Source organism: Myodes glareolus, chromosome X, assembly GCF_982192425.1.
Source record: "Myodes glareolus chromosome X, mMyoGla1.1, whole genome shotgun sequence".
Lineage (NCBI taxonomy): Eukaryota > Metazoa > Chordata > Mammalia > Rodentia > Cricetidae > Myodes > Myodes glareolus.
In genome coordinates this window covers 14,438,409-14,463,798 of record NC_142053.1, presented here as the reverse complement: position 1 = coordinate 14,463,798, position 25,390 = coordinate 14,438,409, and the positions used below count along the sequence as shown (strand labels likewise).

The following is a 25,390-nucleotide window of genomic DNA, read 5'->3' as shown; positions in this document are numbered from 1 at the left end:
TCATCTCTCCAGTCTCCAAACTGAAAATGTCATACGAAATGGAATTTTTTTGCAAGTAATTTTGAAGTATTCATGCAGAGAACTTGTTTACAAGAAATAGGAGCAACCTGGGAACAATGATCTGCAGAGCTCTGATGACTGTCTTTTGTTGATTTGACCTCTGTGGATTTTTTTGAACACACTCAAATACAACTGCATGTAGCAGCTGCCCTCCACTTTGGTGCACATTCTGTTCCAAACTGTGGGGCCAGCAAATGGATGACATCACAAATGCACATCTTTCTGTAATGTTCCCCACCATTTGTTTAATTGACTCTGATTCTCGGTCAGTGCCTAGGCACACAGGTGATCTTCTGGTGCAGAGGCGCCATAGGAAGAGAGGGAGGAGCCTCAAGCCTTCTTTCCCGAATGAGCCTTTATCACAGCATGGTCTGGAGTCCCCTTGCAGATTTGCTACAAGCCCCTGGAATTTTCTGAGACTCTAAGTCATAAAAATGGATTTCTTTTTGTCCTCCTTGTCTTATACTCTCAAAGCTCTGTACAAACTTCTTTTTTGTAAATCGTATTTACAAAATCAAAGTACAGAATCATATTGTTTTTAAAAAATATTTTTCTATTTTTAAAAATTATTTTTCTTAATCAAAAAGACTTTAAAAATAACATATGGCCGATGTTCGCCCTGTTGTCTCCAATACTCTAAGGGCTAAGCATTGAGTATCCGTTGTCCAAGTTACACATCTTCTATCAGAAAAATGACTGAAACTAACCTTGTTTTGATGAGTACTAATTAAATTCTTACATAGGAAAAATAATGTTTGCCCCTTTAGATTTTGTCCCCCTCGGGAGGGAATGCTTTGATGGTTCATGTTTACTTAAGAAAAACTGTCCGTGGAGATTTTCTGGAATAGATGCATTTGTCACAAATACTTTCAGAATCCTCCGTAGCATAAAATCAAAGGAGAAGAAAGGAGAGAGTCTAATCTGAGAGGGGGTATAGTCGTGGCACTTGGGTTAGAGCCTGACCTTATGACCTCGACTAGTCCAGACCCAGTGTCCTCCTTAGCTAATATGGGAACGATCTGTTTGGCTGACAGCATTGTGCTGAGGTAGTTGTCAGGGAAACACTGTGCTTTAGGAAATGTTCTTTTCCATGACGAAGTGCAGCTCTCAAGCATAAGATGCCACTGTTAGTAGCAACATTGTGGAAGGCCGTACAGTTTCTAGCTAGCTCCTCTGGTTTGTCAGAATAAAGAAAATAGCATACTCTCATCTCTCTCCACTAGATGACAGGTGAGACACTTAGTAAAATGCAGACTGGGTATGGGATCTAAAGACCACAGCAACATTCTACTTTGTGCGTGGAGCAAAGGACAAAGAGTGAAGTCATGGGAAAGCAAAGACAGCTGGTAATGTTGAGCACAAATCTTGTTCAAACACGGCTGGTGTGCAGTTGGCAAAAAATCTGTATCTATGAGAGCATATCTTTTTCATCAGATTGTGACTGAGAGTTAAGCAAATACTTACTGCAAATAAGGAAGGATGTAGTTCACACAGAATTGAAGCTGACACACACATTTAAGGATTATTTGTAACACCATTTCACAGGAAATGACTTTATCAGTGTCTGGGGTTGAGAAACCACTTCTGATAAAGGTCAGCTGGTAAGTATTTGTGGCTGTACAGGTCACAGTCTCTGGTTAAGCAATTCAACTCCGCCGCCATATCCCGCACCCATATCCCTGCCCATCCCACCCCTAATCAGAAGTAATAAGAAAATAGGCGTGGTTGAATTCCCACTGTTTATTTGTTGACACCAAAGTTAAATTTTGCATAATTTTCACTGGTCACAAAATACTGTTTTTTTAAATGTTCATTTTAAAGTGTAAAATTATTATTTGCGAAAAATCACAAAACTGTGTCCAAGGCTGTTTAATGGACAGCATTTTTCAGACCTGTAGATTAATGTTAAAGACTCAAAAATTTTAGCTATCAGATTCTTAGTCCCTTTCATTAATATTCCTGTACATATATTTACAACTTTCATAATAAATATATTACTGCATTGATATGTTTTACACATATAAATTACTAAATGTCCACTTGGCATTTTTTGTCTATTTCTATTATTGCCTAGTTTAAGACTACAAAAAATAATCTCAAGTAATTTTTGTAGTTCATTGAGTTGATAGAAGAAACTATACCCAATTAATTTTGAATTTCTGTTAAATGAGAAAAAATAGTTTAAGAGCTTGCTTAGATTGTTCTGATCCATTAGTCCCTCCTCACCGTAGGGGATACATTCTAAGAGATCCCCTATTCTAAGAGTTCCCCTATTGGATGTTTGAAACCACAAACAGGAGGGGCTTCTGTGAGTGCTAGGATTTTTCCCATATGTACACAAAATAATTGTTTATTTAAGCAATTATCGTACATGGCGGCTGTCCTTTTTACAATTCATGGTATGTCAACAGAACTAGCAAAGATTCTGTATTGTAAGTAATTTTGAGTTGTATTGTTGCATTATACATTTCCTATATGCATTTTGTGAATTTCGATCACGTTCATCCCTTCTACAACCCCAGTATCTCGCCCCTGTCCACAACCCTAATGGTCCTTGATTCACATTCATGTCATTTCCCCTAGGTTCCACAGGTGAGAGGAAACAGATGATGTTGATCTTTGTGGAACTGGCCTGTTTCACTTAAAGTGACTGAGTCCAATTCCATCTATTTCCCTAAAATCATCATAAATAAATTGCTTTTGATTTCACAATTTCATTTATGAACTTATTCTAACTGGGAATATTAGCAACCTCCTCAACACACCCAACTTTAACTCTCCCTTGAAAGGTCCTTTTCATACCTTTGGTTTGGTGTTGGAAGGTTTTTTTTTTTGTTGTTGTTGTTGTTGTTGTTTTTCTTCAGCACTGCTATACTGGGACAGTCAGTCTGGCAATGGAATGAAATGGAATGAATTAACAGAGGGATGGCTCCTCCGTGCTCTGGGTGGGTTGGAACAGGAAGGCATGGGGTCTTGCCATGTTATTGAGAACAGTACAAAATTTAAAAATTTCTGATTTGCTTATTTCTGGAATTTTTCTGCTTAATAATGTCAAGCCATGGTTCTTGTGGGTAACTAAAACCTTGCAGATTACGGAGCACTACTGCAATTTTTTAAAGCATTAGCTGTTTACCTGAGATGCAATTTTAACTGGGTGACCTGAATTTTTCTTTGCTAAGTCTGACATTTGTTCTTGTGCTTATGGGCTTTGCTTAATCCTCTGTTATTAAAGCCTTCAAATATCAGAAGGTCTGAAGGCAGACTCCTCAAGCAAAATATGTGTTGAGAATGTGGAGGAAATATGCATCATTCATGCCATGATTGCTTTCAGGTCAGAGTTTTTATTTTTTTATTTTTTTTCTGTTCGAGATGGCACACAGCGCCTCAAACTTGCATACACAAGTCTCATTTGAACTCTATTCCTGGGCACGATCATGCACTTTTACATGTATGACATAAGCATTGGTGTTTCAGATCTATTTTCTAGGAGTGAGTATTATGGGCTGTTATGCTTGGTTGGACAAGTCTTATTAAATACTGTTTAATAAACTCAAAATTGCCTGTGGCAGGCATTTGTTCTTTTTTTCCTTGTAAAGAATTTCTGAGAAATCGGAGGTCTTACAAGGAGATTGGGTGGTGACAGCAAATCCAGACCTGTCAAACCAGTGTTGCATAGGGCAGTGTGCTCAGGCCACTTCGTCTTAGAAAAACTGCCTTTCTCTAAACTCTCTTCACACCTCTTGATGAAAGTTATAAGTTGCATGGCAGTGATTGGCCGGACCTGAGTTAGTGTGTTTCTTTATATGTGCACCCATTAGGATTCACCACGGACACTGAATCTTGACCCCTATTTAAGCTACCATGTCACTTTACTAAAGGCATTGCATGCTTAATCCTATTTTAATCTGATATATTCCCTGCCATTCCCCTATAGTCTGTTACCATCTTTGACAAATGAACAAATCCTCTGGGGATTGCCTATCTCATCAGCCCTGATAGAGTTAATCCGGAATGATTGCCTGGGACTTTTCCAGGAGGTGAAGATGGTGCTGATGAAGATAGTGGTGAAAATGTCTGCGCATACTCCAAACTGGATCATAAGTGGGAAGTGACAACACATAGTGGTCCCTTCACCCTAGCAGGAAGTGAGCTGGTCCAACCTGTCTAGAACAGAGAGAGGTGAGCTGAGCTGCAGCAGACAGACAGGAGTGCTGGTGGAGGCTCGGGAGGGTGGGGAGGGGGGTGCCAAGCCTGAGGGCAATTGTTTCCAGAAGCAGAGAGCTGATGAAGGTGGCAGTGAACGGTACTGAGGTACTGCGTCAGCATCATGTACCTTCCTGAGGGGAACAGATCTTTCCCAGGGTGGTTAAAGTAGGACCCCGTGTTAACAGTCCAACTAGGGAAGCATACATTTCTTTGAGATGCCTCTTTAGCGACTGGTTTCCTTGGAGGCTTGATACAGATTAGGAGCCTGGGATGTGAGCTTCCTCCTCTCTTCAGAGCTGGTCTCCGTATCTGGCTTCAGCTGCGCAGATGTCTATTGGTTTTCTAGTTGCAAAATCTTGAACCTAATTTTAAATTAGTTTCATTTAAATCCCTGGAGAGCCTGACTTGGGGCAAATATAGTGAGGCACTTAACTTCAGGCACAAAATTTAAGGAATCAGATTTCTCCATACCAATTCTTTAAAATTCAAAATCAATGACAAAAATTACATGAAGTATTATGGAAAGAGTCTGATCCTGCATTTTATGATCTGGTGTCACTCTAATGATGGGTTTTGTGATCCAAATTCAAAGGGAGCCCTAACCCATATGTGCGGTGTCGTCGGTAGATGGCAGATGTGTCTTTTATCTTCCTTTGCTAGGAGTCTGATTTTCGTGGTGTTTTCCCTCAACAGCTGAAGGTTTTGTGTCTCAAGGACAGCTTTGCTTTCTGGGAGTGAACAAGGGACAATATGGAGATTGCAGGAGCTTGTGCAATCAAAGTTCATCTTTGCCACTTCCCACATCTCACAGAAATGGGTGCGGGGTGGGGGAATTGTGCTCCCTTAGTCAGGGTTTAGGGAGCCATTCTAAATTTGGAGAGAATGCAGAAACTTTAAAGCCGTGGTTCTCAACCTGTGGGTTGAGATCGTATGGAGAGGGTCAACTGACTCTTTCACGGGAGTTACATATTAGGTATTTATATTTCATAATTTATATTTCATAACAGTAGCAAAATTAGTTATGAAGTAGCAACAAAATAATTTCATGGTTGGGTTCACTACAGCTTGAGGAACTGCATTTCAAGGGTTGCAGCATAGGAAAGTTGAGAGCCACTGATTTAAAGGAGCTGCAAATAGTCAAGAATCCCTTTAGAGTTTCTGAGAAAAATACCATGCCTCTGTTTAGGAAGCATGGCATCTGTGTAGTCCACAATAAAACAAGCAATTACTAAGGCTAACACCATCTGAATTTGCTATCCAAGCACCTTCTGATGTATCGTATATTAATTTACACTGCATCTTACTCATCATACTACATTTAATTCTCCCAGTACATGCTGTGACACTAAGCTAGGTCTTATGAAAAGAAGGCTTTCGATTCTTAATATGCAAGGGAGCCATTGTATGCAAGTTTTATTTGTTGTGAAGTCGTGATTGTTAAGTAGCCCATGACTGGGCTATGACATAGTGGCATTTTAGGTGAGCTTTTGTCTTGTGTGGCCAGCAAAAAGTCGTAAAACTAGGAAGCAGAAATGGAAAAGATGTGGAAATCAATGTGTAGTTTATCTTTTAAAAAGAAATTTCTGGAAGAAGCTTTGGGTGTGGCCAGCCCTCTAAAAGGAAGAGAATGGAATTTTCTGGATCACTTGTCCAAGTTTTGGCATGCCAGAATGACCTTGTCTTCCTTTGCTGGAGGAGCTTTTAAGTCAATATTCTACTTAGACTTAAAGGGGAAGTAAGTTGATGAATATTTGTTATGGGTGTTTCTAGGGCTCACAGTATACCACAGCTTCTGCTTTACAGCCCAAGTTCAGCTCTTCGCTGTGTGGACAGCAGAGGGCACTGTTGCTTCATGGATTTTTTTAATTGATTTTTTTTTTAAATTGAGCTCTACATTTTTCTCTGCTCCCCTCCCTGACTCTTGCTTTTTTAAAGAGATATTTCAGAGAAACAAGAACATATGAGTTGGCGTTGCATGGCATTTTAATTTAAAAAGTAAATTATTAGTAACAACTTACAGATGTCTGTTTTCTTAATGATCCATTGTAGGAAAGCTAAGATGTCTCTTAACTGTCTTTATTATCAAATTTTGAAATAGCAGGAGCAACCAAGCAGTGTGGGAATCAATATTATCTTTATGCCTCTAATTTATTTTGAATATGAATAGGAGTCATGCCTATAAGAATGACATTTACACTTTAATGTGTAGATTTCTATTAATTTATTTGGAAGAATGAAGAGTAGACTGTAAATAGTCATGTGACTTTTATACTTTACGACTGAGAATTACCACACAGGCACCCCAGGAAAGGATAATATTAAATGCACTCTGACTTGAGTACTAAAAATGTGAAACTGAAAATTAGAGTACAATCCTGTAAATAAAATCATAGGGTATATGGTGTTCTGAACAGTGTTACTTTGAAATCTGTTTATTACAATTAGTTAGTATGTGAAAATTTAGTAGAATGTTATTCCAATACTAAATGACTTGTACAATTTTCATGAAACATATGGAAAAGACCCATAGACTGCATTGGATCCAGGCATTATTCTGCATTTTCTATTTTGGCATGACTTCATTTATTGTTATAACATTGGTGGTACACATTTTTCTTTTCTTTTTTGTTTTGTTGTTGGTGGTGGTGGTGGTGGTGGGTTTTGTTTGTTTGTTTGTTTGACACCAGGTATTACGTATCCCAGGCTGGTCTCAAAATTACATTGTAGGTGAAGATGGCCTTGAACTTTGAACTCCTGACTTTTCTTCCCTTGTGCTGAGACTACAGGTATGTGTGACCATACCCATCTTGTAAATATTTTTAAACAGCCAAGGTATGTTCTTTTTTGTTTGATTTTGTTTTTATTATTTTTAAGGCTTTAATATGTGTGTGTGTATGTGTGTGTGTGTGTGTGTGTGTGTGTGTGTGTGTGGTATATGCATTGAGTACAGGTGTGCCCAGAAACCAGAGGTATCAGACCACCCTGGATCTAGAGTTACAGGCAATTGTGACCCACCTGACATAGGTGCTGGTATTTGAACCTGGGTCCTGTGCAAGAACAGTATGTCCTTCTTACCACTGAGCCACATCTCTAGATTCTTTAAAGTTTAACCAAGAGCTTAATGCATTAGACTAGTTTATAGCAGTTGAGAATTACAAGATCTTGCTGGGTACGCTGCATAGTCCGGGCTGCTTACTTAGTCCATGCAATCCAGACTTCATGTAGACTTACTCTCCTGCTATCTTTGCCTCCTGAGTGCTGGGATTACATATGTGTGGCATTATGCCAGGATTTAAAGGGGCTCTCCTAAGAGTGTGTCTATGTCATCTGACAGTTTCACTGTTAGGCAGCTGACAGCTATAGGAGGCAGCCGTGGTGTCTATTTTTCAGAGCTCTTGTTATTATTTCGTGAGCTTTTGTTTTGCTTTGTTTTGTTTCATTTTTTGAGACAGGGTTTCTCTGTAACTTTGGAGCCTGTCCTGGAACTAGTTCTTGTAGACCAGGCTGGCCTTGAACTCACAGAGATCTGCCTGCCTCTGCCTCCCAAGTGCTGGAATTAAAGGCGTGTGCCACCAATGCTCGGCTTCACCTGCTTTTTGAGGCAATGGCATTATAGAATAAAAATGGGCATGCTATGGCATCTTGACAGGCAAATAGAGACTTCCTTTAGAATGTAGTGTGCCTGTACTTCTGACATTCTTCACACTTCATCTTTCTCTTTTAAAGGCTTTCCCTCTGCCCAGGACGAATATCATTTCAACAACAGTGGTCTTCTGGGACCCTCTCCCCAACTAACTGGTTCAGGAACAGCTAGTGTTGTTGTAGAGTGCTTATACCCGTTAAGTTTGGGATTGCTATTTGTTGACCAGCGGCCATGTGGTCAGGGGCCTCTGTAGAGAAGGTGTTGTTCAAGTGGTGTTAGCTTAGCTAACAAAAGCAGTGACAAGAACAGGAGAGCATAAACAAGTAATAGCATTTGCTATAGAAAATGTGTATAGCTCTCCTCAGCATCCCTGCTGCTTCTCCTGCTGCGGCTGCTGCTCCAGCTGCTTCAGCAGTGCTTGCTGCTGCTGCTGCTGCTGCTGCTGCTGCTCCTACTCCTCCTCTTTCACCTTCATGGTCAACATCTAGTTGTCCCATCTCCTCCTTTGCCTGTTTGCAGGAGGTCTGCTAGGTGGTAGCAACAAGGCTTCTGAGGAGTAGTAGCAATCTTCTTTTCCTAGCAGAAATGTTGATAAAGGAAAAAAGGAAGAGTTCATTAATGTTGAGTCTTGGAAATGGCCAGGAACTATCAGACAGGGAGTATAGGATGAGGCTCAGTATGACATAGAGGTGCAGAGAGGTTTTTTAAAATGAAATATGGGTTTTAAACCCCATTTTAAAGGGGCTACTCTGGTTTCAAAACTCAGCTGGATGGTATCTTTATTATTAGTAGTGCACTAACTACTAATACATCACTAATTTTGAGAAAAATAAGATCCCTTATGGAAGCCTCATAGTGAGTTATACTTCTGGGTATTATAGTTTAAAATGTTAAAAAACCACGAAGGCTTATGGTTTTTAAATCCACTAATTAAATGTTTGTAGGGTTTTAAGACTTCTGAAAGGGAAATTGAGAGCTGAGTAGTTATAGAAAAGCAAATTCCTTAACCGCCAATGTTCTTTCATTACAGCAGCAGCAATTAACTTGGTCCTATTTGTTCATGCAAATCCTCACAGGGTGTGGTATTTAAAAAGTAGTCCTTGTTCTTTCTTCAAGTCTCTAGAGAAAAAAACCCTGCTATTCTCTTGCCTGTCTGAGCTCTAACTCCTGTCAAAAGAAAACAGCCAGTCAAGAGTCCTCCTTCCCAGGGCGCCAGGGTTCTTGTTCTCATAAGAATGGCTTTAAGCTTTTAGCCTTGTCAATTTCAATGAGCTTGGGGAACTTGCCTTGAGAACAAGTGTACTTGATTACACCCTTATTTCTTAGCATCCTAACAACTTCCAGGCTCTTTGTAGTGGCGCTTTTAGTACAGAAATATGGTAACATGAAGTTTATTTCAAAGCACTTAGTCTTCATGCTGACAACTTCAGCATCTTAACAATACTTAGATTTTCTTTGCCAGGACAGAGATGAAACTCCAATAGGAAGTGAATCTTTTGATGTATAAAAGTATATTGTATCATTTAAAAACTGGTTGAATGGAGTCTTACCCAGTGATATAGTTCAATATCTACTAATCCTTCATCCTACACACTCAGCTTACCTTCTTTTATAAGTCTCTGCCATGGAACATAGAAAGCAGTTGTTATTACTGTACTGTTATTACATGAAAAGAAGTTGAACTCTTCTCATGTTCAAACAAGCAAGTTTCTGGTTAAGGCTTGAGTATTGAATCTTTTACCTTTGATAAGAGAGAGGAGGTGGGAAGGTTGGGAGAGAGAGAGAGAGAGAGAGAGAGAGAGAGAGAGAGAGAGAGAGAGAGAGAGAGAGAGAAGTGTTGGAGGTAGAATTCAGGCTAAATGAGTGAGTATGAGTATTCTACTATTGGGCTATACTGTCAGTTCAGGCTAATGATTTCTGTAGCATTAGCCATCTAATTACTGTGTGAAGATTTCATAGTGATTTCTCTCCAATGATTATCTGATTATACTTTTTCATTTAAGATGATAAGCCACTAATATGTGTTATTACCAAAAATGTAGTCAAGAAACATAAAATTATTTCACAAACATATTTTCAAACGTACAAGGAAATGTAGTAGTGCAGTGAATAACCACCCACCAGCTGCATGAATTTTACATTTTCTCATAAACTATTGACAACATATATATACATATATATTATTTCTGCAGTATTCTTCCAAGAAATGGCTGTTAGCCTATGGCACCGCAGTTTCACTCTTGTATCACTGTAAATTTGTATAAGTCAGGATGAGGTGACTTCCAAGCAAAAACCCCAAAAATATGGATGACGGAAAAGCACGAAGATTAAACAGGGCAAGAAAGATGATGTTGAGAGCAAACTAAATGAGTGTTTTAAAATGTTTGATAATGACAAAAGCGAAACCTCTGTATGGCAATATTTGTTGTTTTTGAATCTCAGGCTTGTGAAGTAAAGAAAAATGGGTAAGGTCAGGGCAAGTGTATTGAACGACAGACTGGAATCCCTAGAAAAATTACAAATAACATGAAATCCTGAAACAGAAAAAATAGAAATTTATTTATGTTTGTAACTTCTAAAATGGAGGTTGAACGGTCCTCTTTCCATTCGCATAAACTGTTGATGAACATCCCTGAATCCAAATTTACCTTCATATCTAGATAAAATTTTAGACTATTCATTTCAAGGAATGGGTGGTCAGATAAAACTAAGAAACATTAGGACTGCATGGGAAAAGGTGGCAGACAGAGAAAGCAGGTCATGAAGTTGTTGCCAAGCACCCTGAAAGTGACAACATGGATATAAGAGATGGCAGTTTGCCTGAACAATACAGATGAAGTGCTGCTCTTCATCTATAAGCCAATGCCAACTTGAGTGTTTATCGCCAAGAAGAAGAAAACGATCAGTATCCTCAAGTCTAGAAAGGGTACTGTCAAAATTACACTTTGTTCCAATGTTTCTGGTAATATCCTTCTTAAACTCTGGTCACTTCAAATTCCAAAATACTTGCTCTTTTAAAAGAGACTATCAGTCACTCGTTTATGTCTACATGAATGAGAACCACCAAGGAAGGGGAACTGAGAAACTCTTTGTGAATTGCCCTTCAGTGCATAGTCTACTGAGGTTAATCAGTACTTACATGAGAATGATACTGACTTGAGTATAGTTGACTTGGGGAAATGTCACCACTGGAAAAAGTATGATAGTGACTATTGGTCCTTGGATGCAAATCATGTTCATCTTCCGAACAACAGCTCTTTTCCTTCAGTCCCCACATTGTTCATGATGTGCTCTACTCAGCTCTATGAAAGTAGCTCAGAGAGTTTTCTTCACTCGTCCCAACAACAGGAGGAGAATAAGTAAGAGAAGTTAAAAATTTCAGCCGCCAGTGGAATCTGGCAGAAGTTTCAGACTGAGTTTATTGCTGATTCTGAGTGTCTTCCTCCAGTTATAGAAGAAATTGACAAATGTACCATTGGATAAAATGTTTATGTCATGGACGGTTTGAAGAGATGGAGTTAAGTGATATTTCTGATTTGTTGACTCTCATCCTGAGAATAAACTTGAGAAATATTTTACAGGTAGGTTTACGTCAAATGTTGATTAAAAATTAGTCTAGCATCCAAAAACTCAAAGGAAAATGAAAGTGTGAATTGTGCATATCAAGTCACCAGGCAGGAAGAGTTCCTTCAGTAGAATACATACTGCCCTTCAGAGAGGCTTATGTGAAAACACACAGCCCTATGAATCTGTATCAACCAAGGTCAGTAAGTCTGTTCTCTCTATTTAACAGGGGAGAAAGAATGTCGACAATCTACTCAGTCCTCTAAACAACGCCACACACCAGTAGGTGAAACCTGGGATTTGTATCCTCCGTGGTGGTCCTGATGATACGCTTGGTGATCCATGTGCCGGAGAAAGAAAGTGGAGAAGACCACGACGAATACTCCGCAGCAGACTCTGATTTTCTCTGTTCTTCCCTTACCTCTGTTGTCATGAGCAGCATTTTCATAGGTGCATTGTTATCCTCACCATGAGGACAGAGAAGAAAAGAAAGTTAATTGCAAAGTAACCACAACTGCTCATGTCAAGTTTGTTAAATATCACTGAAATGCTCTTTGGTGTTTTGTTTCTGTCACCAAACAAGTTTGTCGTGGACTTTTACACTGCTCCTTTCTGTCTCTTACTCTACCACAAAGGTCTTAAATTCCTCTGGCATGCATAGTGTGAGGGTTTCTGGAACACATTTTAAAACCTAGCAAAGTGGGAGGGGCTGGGCCTGTTATCTGTGCATTGTCCTCTTCATCCTGAAATTCTTTAAATTGTGAGTATATCTAACTTGATATCTTGCCAGAGGGAAAACTTTGGCATAAGTTCACTTGTTGTGTGGCAGTTTGCAAGATAAGTATTGGCTTATCCTGAGAGGCAGTGCATTTATAATGAATTCTTATGTTTGTATTGGTACCTAATCAAGGAGGAAGAATTAGTATAGTTCATAGTATAGTTCATTTTCATAGTTCCTTCCTGTTCTCATGTTTATTCTACCTCTACTGTTCTGAGATAGTGAGCATTCTCCAAAAAAGGGATTCTGATAGTTCCTCTTCCCAGAAGGTATTGCAGAATTCTACTTTGAGTGTTTAATCCACCTTCAGAATCTCATTATTTGACTAAAATGTATTAAAGTGAATTTTGAATGTTTCAAATTTCCTATGCAGATTTACTCGAGGGGAAAATATCACAAAACTAGAGGTAAGACGCCCAGGTATTATTTTGTCACAGGCATATGATGACCCTGCCTGGTCTTTTAGCTACTAACACACATTCTCACCTGCTGTCTATTTTAAAGTCAGTTGGATAGTTTTTCTGGAAATAGACAGGAAGTTTGACTAGCATTGCTTAATCTCTTCTAAATAGCTTGAGCACCCCACCCTGATTGTAGATGATAATGATGTGAAAGTGTCTGAATAGAGAAGGGAAGAAGAATAAATCTTGGCATGAAGTTGCCAAAGAGAGAAGTTTAGTATAGCCTAAGATGCACAAAATGTGTTCAGTAATTGAACTAAGTGCTGCATTTGAGCCACGGTATTAAAGGCCTTGTTCACCCAGTTGTGAATGAGATGGCCCACGATCTCAACACCCTTAGAAGAAGCAAATATGGATTGAAAGGCCGTTGTTGGGTATTGTGGACCTACCTAGTATTGTCACAGTGTTTTTGAGTATTGCTCTAATTCACAGATATTCTTAGCATGGACTGTGTTTTGGAGTTAGGAAAGGGAATTTCTGGAATGTGTTCCTGGCAGTAGGGCCAGCACTTATATATTTGGAAAACAACTTGTGGTTCTGTCTACAGCCCTAGCTGCAAAGTGCTGCTCTAAGGTGAAATGAAATTAGGCTATGAAAATAGAAGAGAAATAGCAGTGGGCCCAGGAAACAGAGCAAATATGACCAATTTAGTATTTCTTCTGTCACTAGTCCAATGGATAGTCTTATTCAAAGTCACTCCATACTTCTCATAGCTTCCAAATGAGAATACACTCTCTTGGTCTTTAAGGTCCTTCTAAGTCTGACATTGTCACGTTTAGAGAAATTGCATCCAACTTACTGGTTGACTTTGTGAGTATCTTAGCCTTTATAAAGAGGCCAGGGTAAATAGTAGTGTTAAATTATGTTCATATTATTTGAAAATTGTGGTTGTTTGGACTGTGGATACACTCCAGCAATAGTACCATTGCTTGGAAAGTGAGAGGCACAGGGTTCACTCCCCAGCATTGTAAAAATGTGCTTGTAATTCAAGCTTTATATTTTTTAGACTCCCAGAAAAGAAAGTTAGGTTTAAGTGATATATAATAAAAAGCAAACATAGTCAACTGTTTAATGAAGAAAACAGCTTCCATGAGGAGTGTGTGTGTGTGTGTGTGTGTGTGTGTGTGTGTGTGTGTGTGTGTATGTATTAGAATCTGATAACTTTCCCATGCATTGATATTACCACCTTGGCTATTATTTTCCTTAATTTGATCAGATTTAAAGAAACTAATTTTTAAATAAAATTTCATCAACTAAAAACTCAAAGTAATAAAGTAAAATATTGACCATTATTTTAATGGCGTAGGACTATCTAGACTGGTAGTTCCCAACCTTCCTAATTCTGCGACCATTTATTATAGTTTCTCATGCTGTGGTGACCCCCAACCATAAAACTACTTTCATTGCTACTTCATAGCTGTTATTTTTCTACTGTTATTAATCCTATTTATTTAAATATTTTTGGAGATAGAGTTTTGCCAAAAGCATTATGACCCACAGATTGAGAACCACTGATCCAGACTTTGGATGACAGAAAACAATGATATAGGACTCCGATCATTTGATTAAAATGCTGAGATAAATCTAATCCTTGTTTAAGACAATGTTCAGTTAAATTTTCAGAAGTATCATGGGTGAGAATAAGTGATATATTTTAGTGTGATTAATTCTAGAACACTTTAATTTGGTTCAGTTTGAAAGTCAGCCAAACTTATAGGAAGGTGGAATAATTTGGTATAGGCTAAGTGTTAGAAGCAGAATTTAATGGCAACCCTGTCAAATAAGTAGGTATCCTTATTCTTCTTTAAACTATGAATATTCTGCACAAATTAAAAGGTGTATGTCTATTAAACTTCTTTTGGGGGTATATAAATGAATATGTATGTTGCTGTATGATGTGTGTGTGTGTGTCATTTGTACATGTGTATAGATTTATACACCAGTGTGTGGACGTGGAGGACACAGTGGGACATTGGACAACTTGCTCTATCACCCTCCAACTTATTCCCTTGAAACTTAACCTGAAATCTCTAACCGAATCTTAACCTGAAATCTCTAACTTAACCTGAAGTTATGCTGGCAGCCAGAAAGACCTACCAATCCTCCTATTTCTACTTCATAATCCATCTTTGGGGTTACAGTCTAGCCTATTTTATTAAATGTGGGTTCTTGTGATTCAAATTTGGGCTCCCATGCTTGTAGAGCAAGCATTCTTCTCCGCTGAGCCATCTCCCCGGCTTGACATTTATTTTAGTTGGTTTTATACAGTTTCTGTCATATAACGGTTTGGGCAAGTTCTTGAGCTGAATATAAAGAAGTATACAGACAGAAATTTCCTTCTTGATAGACATATTTAATCACAGAGAAAAATAAAAAGAAAGGTGGAGAGAAAGTATAGTTTAACGGCTGAAATAGAATGAATTAGAAAGCTGGCAGTTGATTTTAGAAGATCTTTCTCTTGACAATCTTAAGTCGAAAACATGGGAGAAACCTATTTAATTTGCACGTTTAGATCATATGTCTGCCACCACATGAAAGTTAATAAAGGACTTCAGCGGCATCATTTTTAAGAATCTGTGAACAGTGCCATTGTCATGAAATATACTGATCACTGATCTTTACGTAGGATCCTTATCTTTTAGTGATTTTTGATGCCAGTATTGTAAAATAATTGTGTTGTGAATAGAAAATATGTATTTTATGGAATATAAAGTTAAGTGAAGAGATAATGGAAAATTTCCTTAGCATAAGTTACATATATGACAAAATTAAATATAAATTTAGTGTATCTGAGACAATGGATTTTTCCTTGCATTGCTAGTTAACCCATCATCACAAGTATTCAGAGTAGGTGCTTGATCTACTCTTGAGAAATACAAGTGACTTCAAGTGAGGATTTGGACATTGACTTCTTGTCTTCTCTGAGCTGGGGATGTTCTGTGTTTGGGTTAACGGTACTTAGTTCTGGCAAGGTCATCTTTGGCTTTTTAGGGTATGAGAAGTCAGCACAGAGATAGGTCTTAGAATTAGACAGACCTGTATTCAAATTTTCTCATGCCAATTACTAGCTGTGTGACAGTGGGCATGTTTGTTAACTATTGTAAATTTAATTTTCTAATCTATAAAATGGGGTTGACTATGCCTGCATTATTAGCTGGCAACTCGAGATGACACAAGATGCTTAGTACAGTGCCTGGCACATAGTAAGCGCTCAATAAAATATTGCTATTATTATTATTATAATACTGTAAGAATTGTGTATTAGAACATGATTATTTTTGGCAAATTTTAATATTTATTCTGTTCAAAATATAGTATACATGATGGTTTTAAAAGAAATAATAATAAGAGAATTTTAATATTCTTCCTTGTTTGCTAATAAGGAACACCTGAAACAGTTCCATTGTTCCTGCAGTAATTCTTTTATACTGTATTTATAATGTGATTACTATTGCATGATGTTGATTTACCTAGTGATTAGAGGTAATGACTTTTTGACATAAATGTATTTTAGTACTCTTGAAATTCCATCTACTTAGTCCCACCTTAAATATAATTAAGGCACTCTGATATAGGTAGTGATGATAAATCTGTATAGAATGCCTTCTTGACCACTAAATTTTTAGCTTAGTTTCCTTACAAATAACTATGCAAGGCAAAGTATTCTTGCCAGGCAGGGGAAATTCTTTACAACTGACTTTTGAACTTTTTGATATTTCATACATTTATCATGGAATTTAGGAATTTTTAAGGATTGGTGTTTAGAAAATAGGGTATTCATCAAGACTTTGGTACTGTTATTTAAACTACACATCTTTCATTGCCTCATTCAATTTCAGACTACTGCCTTCTAGTATTATTGCAGTGGACTTCCATTACAAAACTTTTCTTTCAACTTTGAATATTTGGTATGCTAGGGACTATATGTGTGACTGTATGTGCCTAGTACTTGTTGGTACTTGATACCTCTCTCCATGGCTATCATCATCTTTGGTTCTGATCCACACATTGCCTTGTAAGAAGACTCACATGAATGCCCACTGTCTCTTTGATAGTTGTTTGATTTTTAAGTCATGGGCCATTCCCAGTGCACCTTACTAGTTTTGACTTATGAGTTCTTTGTGTGAAATACATGTGCCAATTCCTGTCCTTGTAAGCATTTTATAGTATAAATAATGAGAGACTTGAGGCTATACCTCAGCTTTCATCTCATATGGCTGTTATGTAAGTTCTAGGGAGTGAGATCAGAACTTTACATATATTTTTTTTTTTATCCGTGAGATGACCCTACCAAACTATAATTGTCTTTATTTTCCCTGTCTACAGGGGTGGACTGACTCTTTCTCTCTCTCTCTTTCTCTCTCTCTCTCTCTCTCTCTCTCTCTCTCTCTCTCTCTCTCTCTCTCTCTCTCTGAATATGTGTACAAGTAAGTAATTCTCTAGCTCTAGCTTCTGACCATCATCTTCCATGACTGGGACATAGGCCCAGGCTACTAATTTTGTCTCTGAATATAAGGGCACCTAAAAAACTGCCAGCCTTAACTCCTGATTTTCAGAATGTTATACAATATCTTTTGTGCCACTAGGCTCCAAAATGTTGCATCTGTACTCTTGCATGTGAATGCTAGCCTTGGATGTGCTTAAGTTTACTATACTCTAGGTTTGATATCTAGAGCTGGCTTGGCAAACTACAGTCTTTAGGACAAATCCACTCACCTACACATTTTAAAAGTAAATTGTTTTAGTGGAATATAGCTCTAACTGTAATTATCCTTGTTTATGTTTACACTAATAGCATAATTGAGTAGTTTCAATACAGACTATTAAATTTTAACAAACTAGTCTTTTATAGAACGTATTTGCTGAACCCTGATCTAGACCAAGTAATTTTTCTATTTGAAGGTAATATGTATTCTTAGATAATTTTCATTCTACTGGCATTTATTCTGTCAATCCATAAATGGTAAAAGGTCAGTTCATTGAGATTGTGGAGTTAGGTTCTAGCACATTCAAGTTACTTTTTTTTACTTGAACTTCCAGCTTCCTCTTTGTTGTCTACTTAAAATGCCCTTGCCCTTGTTTTATTTTTAGTAGAAGAGATGTTGTGATCATAAAAGTCTGTGCTATGATTTAACTACCTTTGAACCTAATATCTACATCAGAATACAAACATGGTCTTCTGATTTCTAAGATCAGGCCTTTCTATATTTCAGTATCTCTAACTCAGGACTTCTAAGTTCCACATAGGAAAATAGCTTGGATAACTCGATTTTCCTCACATCACAACATCCTTATTTTCTAGTCTCTGGCCTGAAGCATTTCCAATTCTTGTGTTGTCTAATCTATCCAGTATATTAGAGTTGTTAAAAGCCTCCCATCTTCCAATGTTTTTATCAATACTTAAAGTTAAACCTTGTCTTTCACAGTCCAAAGTAATACATTTCAGATCTTATGTGATCCCAATCACTCAATATTTCCTATTTGTAGGGTTTCTGGAATCAATTTATTTCATAGCACCCAAGTGTAGCTTTTCCAGTATACTGAAGTGTATTGTTCAGTTATCAGATTATTATTATGATTATTATTATGTATTAATGTCTTCTAAATCTTCATTTAACAGTCTTTTTAAAAATAAAATTTATTAGTTGATTATTTCATACATGTATATATAATGCATTAAGATTACTCATCTCTATCCTTTCTAAACTCCTCCTTTTCCCTGTCAATTGTCATCTTCACTATAAATCTGTTTACTACACTCATCTTTTTTGTTTTGTGATACACTGAATTTAACAAGGGCCATCCATATGACCATGAGTATGGAACTATCCTTTGGAGTATGGGAGGCTCACCAGAGTCACATCTGAAGACAGTGACTCCCCTTTTCCTAGTATAAGTAAGTAGCCAGTAGTTCCACAAGGAAGAACAGGACCCCATTAGTCTTTTCTTCATCTGTAATTGACAAGCCCCATCTTGTAACAGGCTCAGAAAAGGTAACTGCATATATTGTGAGCTCGTGATAGCAATGGCTTTGTCATGCCCAGAATATAGCATTTCATTGTCCTTTTCTCTGTCATCCCACTCTTGAATTCTTTCAACTCTTATAATGTCTTTTTATTGCCAGTTCTTCCCTGACAGGAACACTCATTTTCTAACACTCAGGGTTCTATTACTCTGAACTCATAAATAACAAGATCTTCTAGCTTCTAGAGCTCTTAAAATCTAGGGTTACCAGTATCATTTAAGCTTAATTTTTATAAATTATGTCAGTATTTTGACAGGACTACGATAATGTTGAGGTGGGGTTTTCGAATTTGTGATTTGTAAATGTTCATGTTTTTTGTTATCCATAAAACTACTGATTAGGGGTTCAAAAATATAAGAAATGTAATGCCTTGATTATCCAAGACTTCTAGTATAGGGCTTTAACTATCAAATATGCAAGTATTCAGGGCCTCCAGAATCTTTAATGTCCAATGTAACCAATGTTTTCAAAAATTCAGTATTTCCAAAAATCCTGTGCTTATGATGTTTCCAATATCTAGGGTTTCCAGTGGTGCCAGTATCAAGGTCTTCCAACATCCCAGGTCTTCCAGCAACTGCAAGTCTTCCAACAATGTCAAGATCTTCCAGACAATCCTGAACTTCCAGAAAATGCATGTCTTCCAGACAATCCATGTCGTCCAATAACCTCCAAGTCTTCCAGCAAATCTAGTCTTCCATAGAATCCAGACCTTCCAGGAAAATCCATGTCTTCCAGGAAAATCCACGTCTTCCAGAAGAATCCACGTCTTCCAGTTCAATCTACGTCTTCCAGAAAAATGTGTCTTCCATAAAATCCAAGTCTTCCCATCAATCCAAGCCTTCCAGAAACATTCCATGTCTTCCAGCCAGTCCATGTCTTCCAGAAAAATCAGTGTCTTCCAGTCAATACAGGTCTTCCAAAAAATCCAGGTCTTCCAGATAATCTATGTCTTCCACCAGTTCAAGTCTTCCAGAAACTCAAGTCTTCCACTAAATCCAGGTCTTCCAATAGATCCATGTCTTCCAATAACTTCCAGGTCTTCCAGCCAAAGTATGTCTTCCTGAAGATCAATGTCTTCCAGAAACTTCTCAGTCTTCCACATATCCATGTCTTCCAAATAATCTTGGTCTTCCAGATAATTCAGATCTTCCAGAAAATCCATGTCTTCCAGAAAATTTATGTCTTCCCAATATCTATGTCTTCTAGTAATCTTCTGGTCTTCCATCAATCCATATCTTCCAGAAAATCATGTCTTCCATCAAATCCATAGCTTCCAGGAAGTTCAAGCCTTCCAGGTAATCCATGTCTTCCCAAAAATCTGTGTCTTCCCCAAAATCCAGGTCTTCCCAAAATCCAGGTCTTCCCAAAAATCCACATCTTCCCAAAAATCTACGTCTTCCTGAAAATCGAGGTCTTCCCCAAAATCCACATCTTCCAAAAATCCATGTCTTCCCGAAAATCTACGTCTTCCTGAAAATCCACGTCTTCATGGAAATCCATGTCTTCCTGAAAATCCATGTCTTCCCGGAAATCCAGGTCTTCCTGGAAATCCACGTCTTCCCAGAAATCCAAGTCTTCCTGAAAAATCAATGTCTTCCTAAAAATCCATGTCTTCCTGAAAATCTATGTCTTCCTGAAAATCCATGTCTTCCAAGAAATCCACGTCTTCCCAGAAATCCAAGTCTTCCCAAAAAATCCAGGTCTTCCTGGAAATCCACGTCTTCCCAGAAATCCAAGTCTTCCTGAATAATCCATGTCTTCCTGAAAATCCATGTCTTCCTGGAAATCCACATCTTCCTGAAAAATCCACGTCTTCCCAAAAATCCACGTCTTCCTAAAAATCCACAGCTTCCAGAAAATCCACAGCTTCCTGAAAATCCACGTCTTCCCGAAAATCCATAGCTTCCTAAAAATCCACATCTTCCCGAAAATCCATAGCTTCCTGAAAATCCACGTCTTCCTGAAAATCTACGTCTTCCCGAAATCCATGTCTTCCTGAAAATCTGCAGCTTCCTGAAAATCCATGTCTTCCCGAAAATCCACAGCTTCCTGAAAATCCACGTCTTCCCGAAAATCCATAGCTTCCTGAAAATCCACAGCTTCCTGAAAATCTACGTCTTCCTGAAAATCCATGTCTTCCTGAAAATCTACGTCTTCCTGAAAATCCATGTCTTCCTGAAAATCCACAGCTTCCTGAAAATCCACGTCTTCCAGAAAATCCACAGCTTCCTGAAAATCCACAGCTTCCTGAAAATCCATGTCTTCCTGAAAATCCACAGCTTCCTGAAAATCCACGTCTTTCTGAAAATCCACGTCTTCCCCAAAATCCACGGCTTCCTGAAAATCCACGGCTTCCTGAAAATCCACAGCTTCCTGAAAATCCAGGTCTTCCCCAAAATCCACGGCTTCCCAAAAATCCACGGCTTCCTGAAAATCCAGTCTTCCTGAAAATCCGTGTCTTCCCGAAAATCCACGTCTTCCTGAAAATCTGCATCTTCCTGAGAATCCACAGCTTCCTGAAAATCCATGTCTTCCCAAAAATCCACAGCTTCCTAAAAATCCACGTCTTCCTGAAAATCCACAGCTTCCAGAAAATCCACAGCTTCCAGAAAATCCACAGCTTCCTGAAAATCCACGTCTTCCCGAAAATCCATAGCTTCCTAAAAATCCATATCTTCCCGAAAATCCATAGCTTCCTGAAAATCCACGTCTTCCTGAAAATCTACGTCTTCCCGAAATCCATGTCTTCCTGAAAATCCACGTCTTCCCGAAAATCCACAGCTTCCTGAAAATTCACGTCTTCCCGAAAATCCATAGCTTCCTGAAAATCCACAGCTTCCTGAAAATCTACGTCTTCCTGAAAATCCATGTCTTCCTGAAAATCTACGTCTTCCTGAAAATCCATGTCTTCCTGAAAATCCACATCTTCCTGAAAATCCACGTCTTCCCCAAAATCCATGTCTTCCTGAAAATCCACATCTTCCTGGAAATCCACGTCTTCCTGAAAAATCCACGTCTTCCCAAAAATCCACTTCTTCCAGAAAAATCCATGTCTTCCAAGGAGTACATGTCTTCCTACACCTCCAGGTCTTCCAGCATCTCCAGGGCTTCCAGCATCTGCCTGTCTTCCAACATCGCCACATCTTCCAACATCTGTGTCTTCCAGTACCTTCAGGTCTTCCTGTAATTACCCAGTCTTCCATCAGCAGGCTCAATATCTGCACCTTCCAGTGTCTCCAGTGTATTGATTTCTGATATTCAGGTTTTCCAGTGTCATCCATATTCAGGTATTGAAAGTTCTTTTATAGTTATTTTTCCCAATATTTCCCCAGTTTTGACATTTTTCAAATCTAGTCTTTCCATATAAGTTTTTCTAGGTGCAGATATTTTTAGACTAACTTCTCAAATTAACTATTATTGCTTTTAGTAGAACTAGCTTCAGATTATTTAAAAGCATATTGCCTCTTACAGATCAAGTTTTAGGGGGCAACAGTAGTATTTGTGATTTTTTTGAAATTACGAAATGTATATTCTTTATAACTTTTAAAAAGTTGAGTTAAGAAAGAGGCTCTATAGAATTGATGCAATAATTTTACAATTTAGGTAATGGTTATGGTTTTGATTGTCAACCATGTTCAAACACAAATGAAAATTTTTAATGGGAAGATTTCATGCGTAAAGACTAATTTTATAATATATGTAAAGATAGTGGCATATATTGATTTATTTTGTCTGTTTTTAATATGTGTCTCTATGTGGTAATAAAATAATAATAATAATAATAATAACAATAATGCAAAGCATTTGCTGTGTCCAGGCACCTTTCTAAGATCCTTACATGCATCAACTCATTTAATCTTCACAACTCATTGAGATACAAGTTATTATTATCTCTGTTTTGCAGATGAGGAAAGTGGTATATAGTAGTGAAGTAACTTGTCCAAAAGACAGAAATAGTAAATAAAAGAGCTAGGAATGAACCCAGCTAGCCTGCTTCTAGAATCCATGATTCTACCACTATGCTCTCTTTTTCTTTGTAACTGATGATGAAAATCAGGATGAGAGTGAGGGGAACTAAAGTTTTATGGTTCCCATATTGTATGTAGAATATTATAAAATCTCATGTAAGTCATATTTTAACCTGTCACTGTCTGAGCCTTATTTGAATCGAATCATCCTAAAACCAACTACTATACCACCCCTTGCTCATGTATGTGAAAGTAGGTGCAAATATTTCCTGATACCATGTTAAAAGAAGGATACAGTGAGATACTGACTTCAAATACACCTTACTTAGAATTACAGTCATAGCTTCATGCTTGGAATTTTAATGCTTGGAAATTTAACTTTCCTTTCTAGTTTAATACCTTGTCACTTATCATTCTCCAGTCTTAAACATGCTATCTGGATCACTTACTATTAGTTTGTTTTTGACCTCCAGGATCTTCATGCTTCTTCAGATATCACTGACTTCCTGGGTTCCTGACCATTCACTGCCTTGTATCCACATAATGGTAACTACAACTTAAATCCCAAGCTGTTGAGCTAGAGAGCTGTCTTTTTTTGGTTCTCTAAGTCTCAACTCTCCCCAGGCACAGCTAGCAATGTTGCTACTCATGCCTCTGATTGATATGAAAACATAAACGACATAAATAAATTTATAGTTAGGCAAGTAATGTCCAAAGATTTACAGTCATCTGTGTGATAACAAAAAGTAACAACAATAAAAATTGAAATATCAATACATTTTTACATAGAGTTGACAAAGTGCTATCACCTCATTTATTCATCCATCTATTCATTCAATAAATATTTATTGAGTGCCAAATTTGTGCCAGGCATTTTTAATGAACCTTAAAATTATTTGGGGGTTGCATACAAAGTACTGGTAATTTTCAGTTGTGGTAAAGGCATGGAGAAAAAGTAAGTATAGGATGCTGTGAGAGTTTTGAAAGTCAAGAAGTCAAATTCATGCTGATGCTAAAGAATCTTTCATTTTGGGGTGTTATAGTAAGCTTGCGATTTAGATAATATAGGTGAATTTATATCAGTTTTATCTAATTAGAACAATGGGTATGGGTTTAAGATGTTGTTTGAGCTTCTTTTTTCCTTCGCTTCCATTCTGCCTTTATCAGAAACATTGATAATTTGTAATTTTAAACATTTCATCCAAAACCCTTTCCTAATTATTTTCAACGTGAATAATGCAAGCTGTGTGTGGTGTCTGCAGTCTCAGCATTCTATGGACTAAAGCAGGCAGATTGAGAGTTAAAGGCCAGTTTGGCCTACCTAAGGAGAGCTTGTCTCAAGAAAAGGTAGATAAGTTTTATAAGACTGTGATGGCCAGGTAGTTAAGGCATTAGACTCAGAAAAAAAATATAGATAATTCATACATAATGGTATTCCTTATAGTTACTGGCTATAACAAAAATGGAAAAAATTTTCTCTAGATTGTGTGTGTGTGTACAGATTTATGTCCAGTTATATCATTGTTTGTGAGTGTATATGCACATGTGCAGGAGTAGAGAAGTCATATATATGTATATACACACACACACACATATATATGTGTATATATATATATATATATATGTATAGTGTCATTCTTTAGAAGTAATTTGCCTTGTTTATTTGTGTCTTTTGTTGTTGTTTGTTTTGACCCAAGGTCTCTCACTGATCTAGAGCTTTCCAATTAGGCCAACTGGCCCCACGTGTCCATATGTCTCTGCCTTTCCAGTGCTGGAATTAGAAGGGCACAACACTACATCTATCCTTTTAAAAATATAGCTCCTCATGTTTGTGAAGCATATGCTTTACTATACAGGTTATATTCCCAGTCACTAGCTCTAGCTTTAAGGGAATAAATAAGTAAATGTAAATATGTTGCTTATATATGCTATTTGTCATTAAAATATTTATGGCTTGTACATAATGTTACATAATGTTACATAATGTTGTAATGTTAGTTTCAAAATTAGCTCGATGATATAAAGTGTGATTGTAATTATTTTTCAAATATATGATCAGAGAATGTGAACTGGTTATTACAGGGTAAGAATTATGTGTGGGATCTTTTTCTTTATATTTCTACTGTTTTTCCCCCATAGTATAACCATGCAAAAATTATGTTGAAGAACAACATTTAATCAGTTGTATACAGTTTATTATTTATTTGCCTTTTAAAATGTATATGTAACTTTTTTATTTCAAAACTTCAAAATATAAAGATATAAAATTAAAAAGCTTATTCTCAAAGTATCTCAATTCTCACAGAAAATCATTATAAAGATTTTGACATGCTCTTTTAGAATTTTCAGCATATTTTTTTCAAAAATGGAATGAGTTCACTATGTAACCTACTATTTTACTTAATAAATTGTTAATTTCCACAAAAGTAAACTGTGATTTTATGTTACGATTTTAATATAAGGTATATTTATTTCATTTTCTTTTAGTAGACATTATATTCCTTGACCATTTTAGGATTATTAAAACCTGTTGTGATGAGTGCGCATACAGCACCCACACTGTACATCACATTACACTATAGTTCAGTTTGTAATGTGTGAAAACTTGCTTACATATTATTTGAAATAAATAATTAAAGTGAGAAGGCACTGATTCAAAGGTTGCTAACTTCAATGTGTTTTTTT

General features: G+C 37.4%; 1 long non-coding RNA gene and 1 pseudogene across 2 annotated transcripts in view; one reads left to right on the top strand and one right to left on the bottom strand.

Annotated features, from left to right (window-relative positions):
- Positions 1-19,252, top strand: part of LOC125415450 (uncharacterized) — a 48,786-nt gene extending 29,534 nt beyond the window's left edge. For both annotated transcript variants that reach the window (XR_007236614.3, XR_007236613.3), the window contains exon 3: positions 11,703-19,252. This is a non-coding gene — a long non-coding RNA (uncharacterized LOC125415450). The remainder of the gene's footprint in view (positions 1-11,702) is intronic.
- Positions 19,253-19,939: 687 nt separating this feature from the next.
- Positions 19,940-25,390, bottom strand: part of LOC125415436 (uncharacterized) — a 97,128-nt pseudogene continuing 91,677 nt past the window's right edge.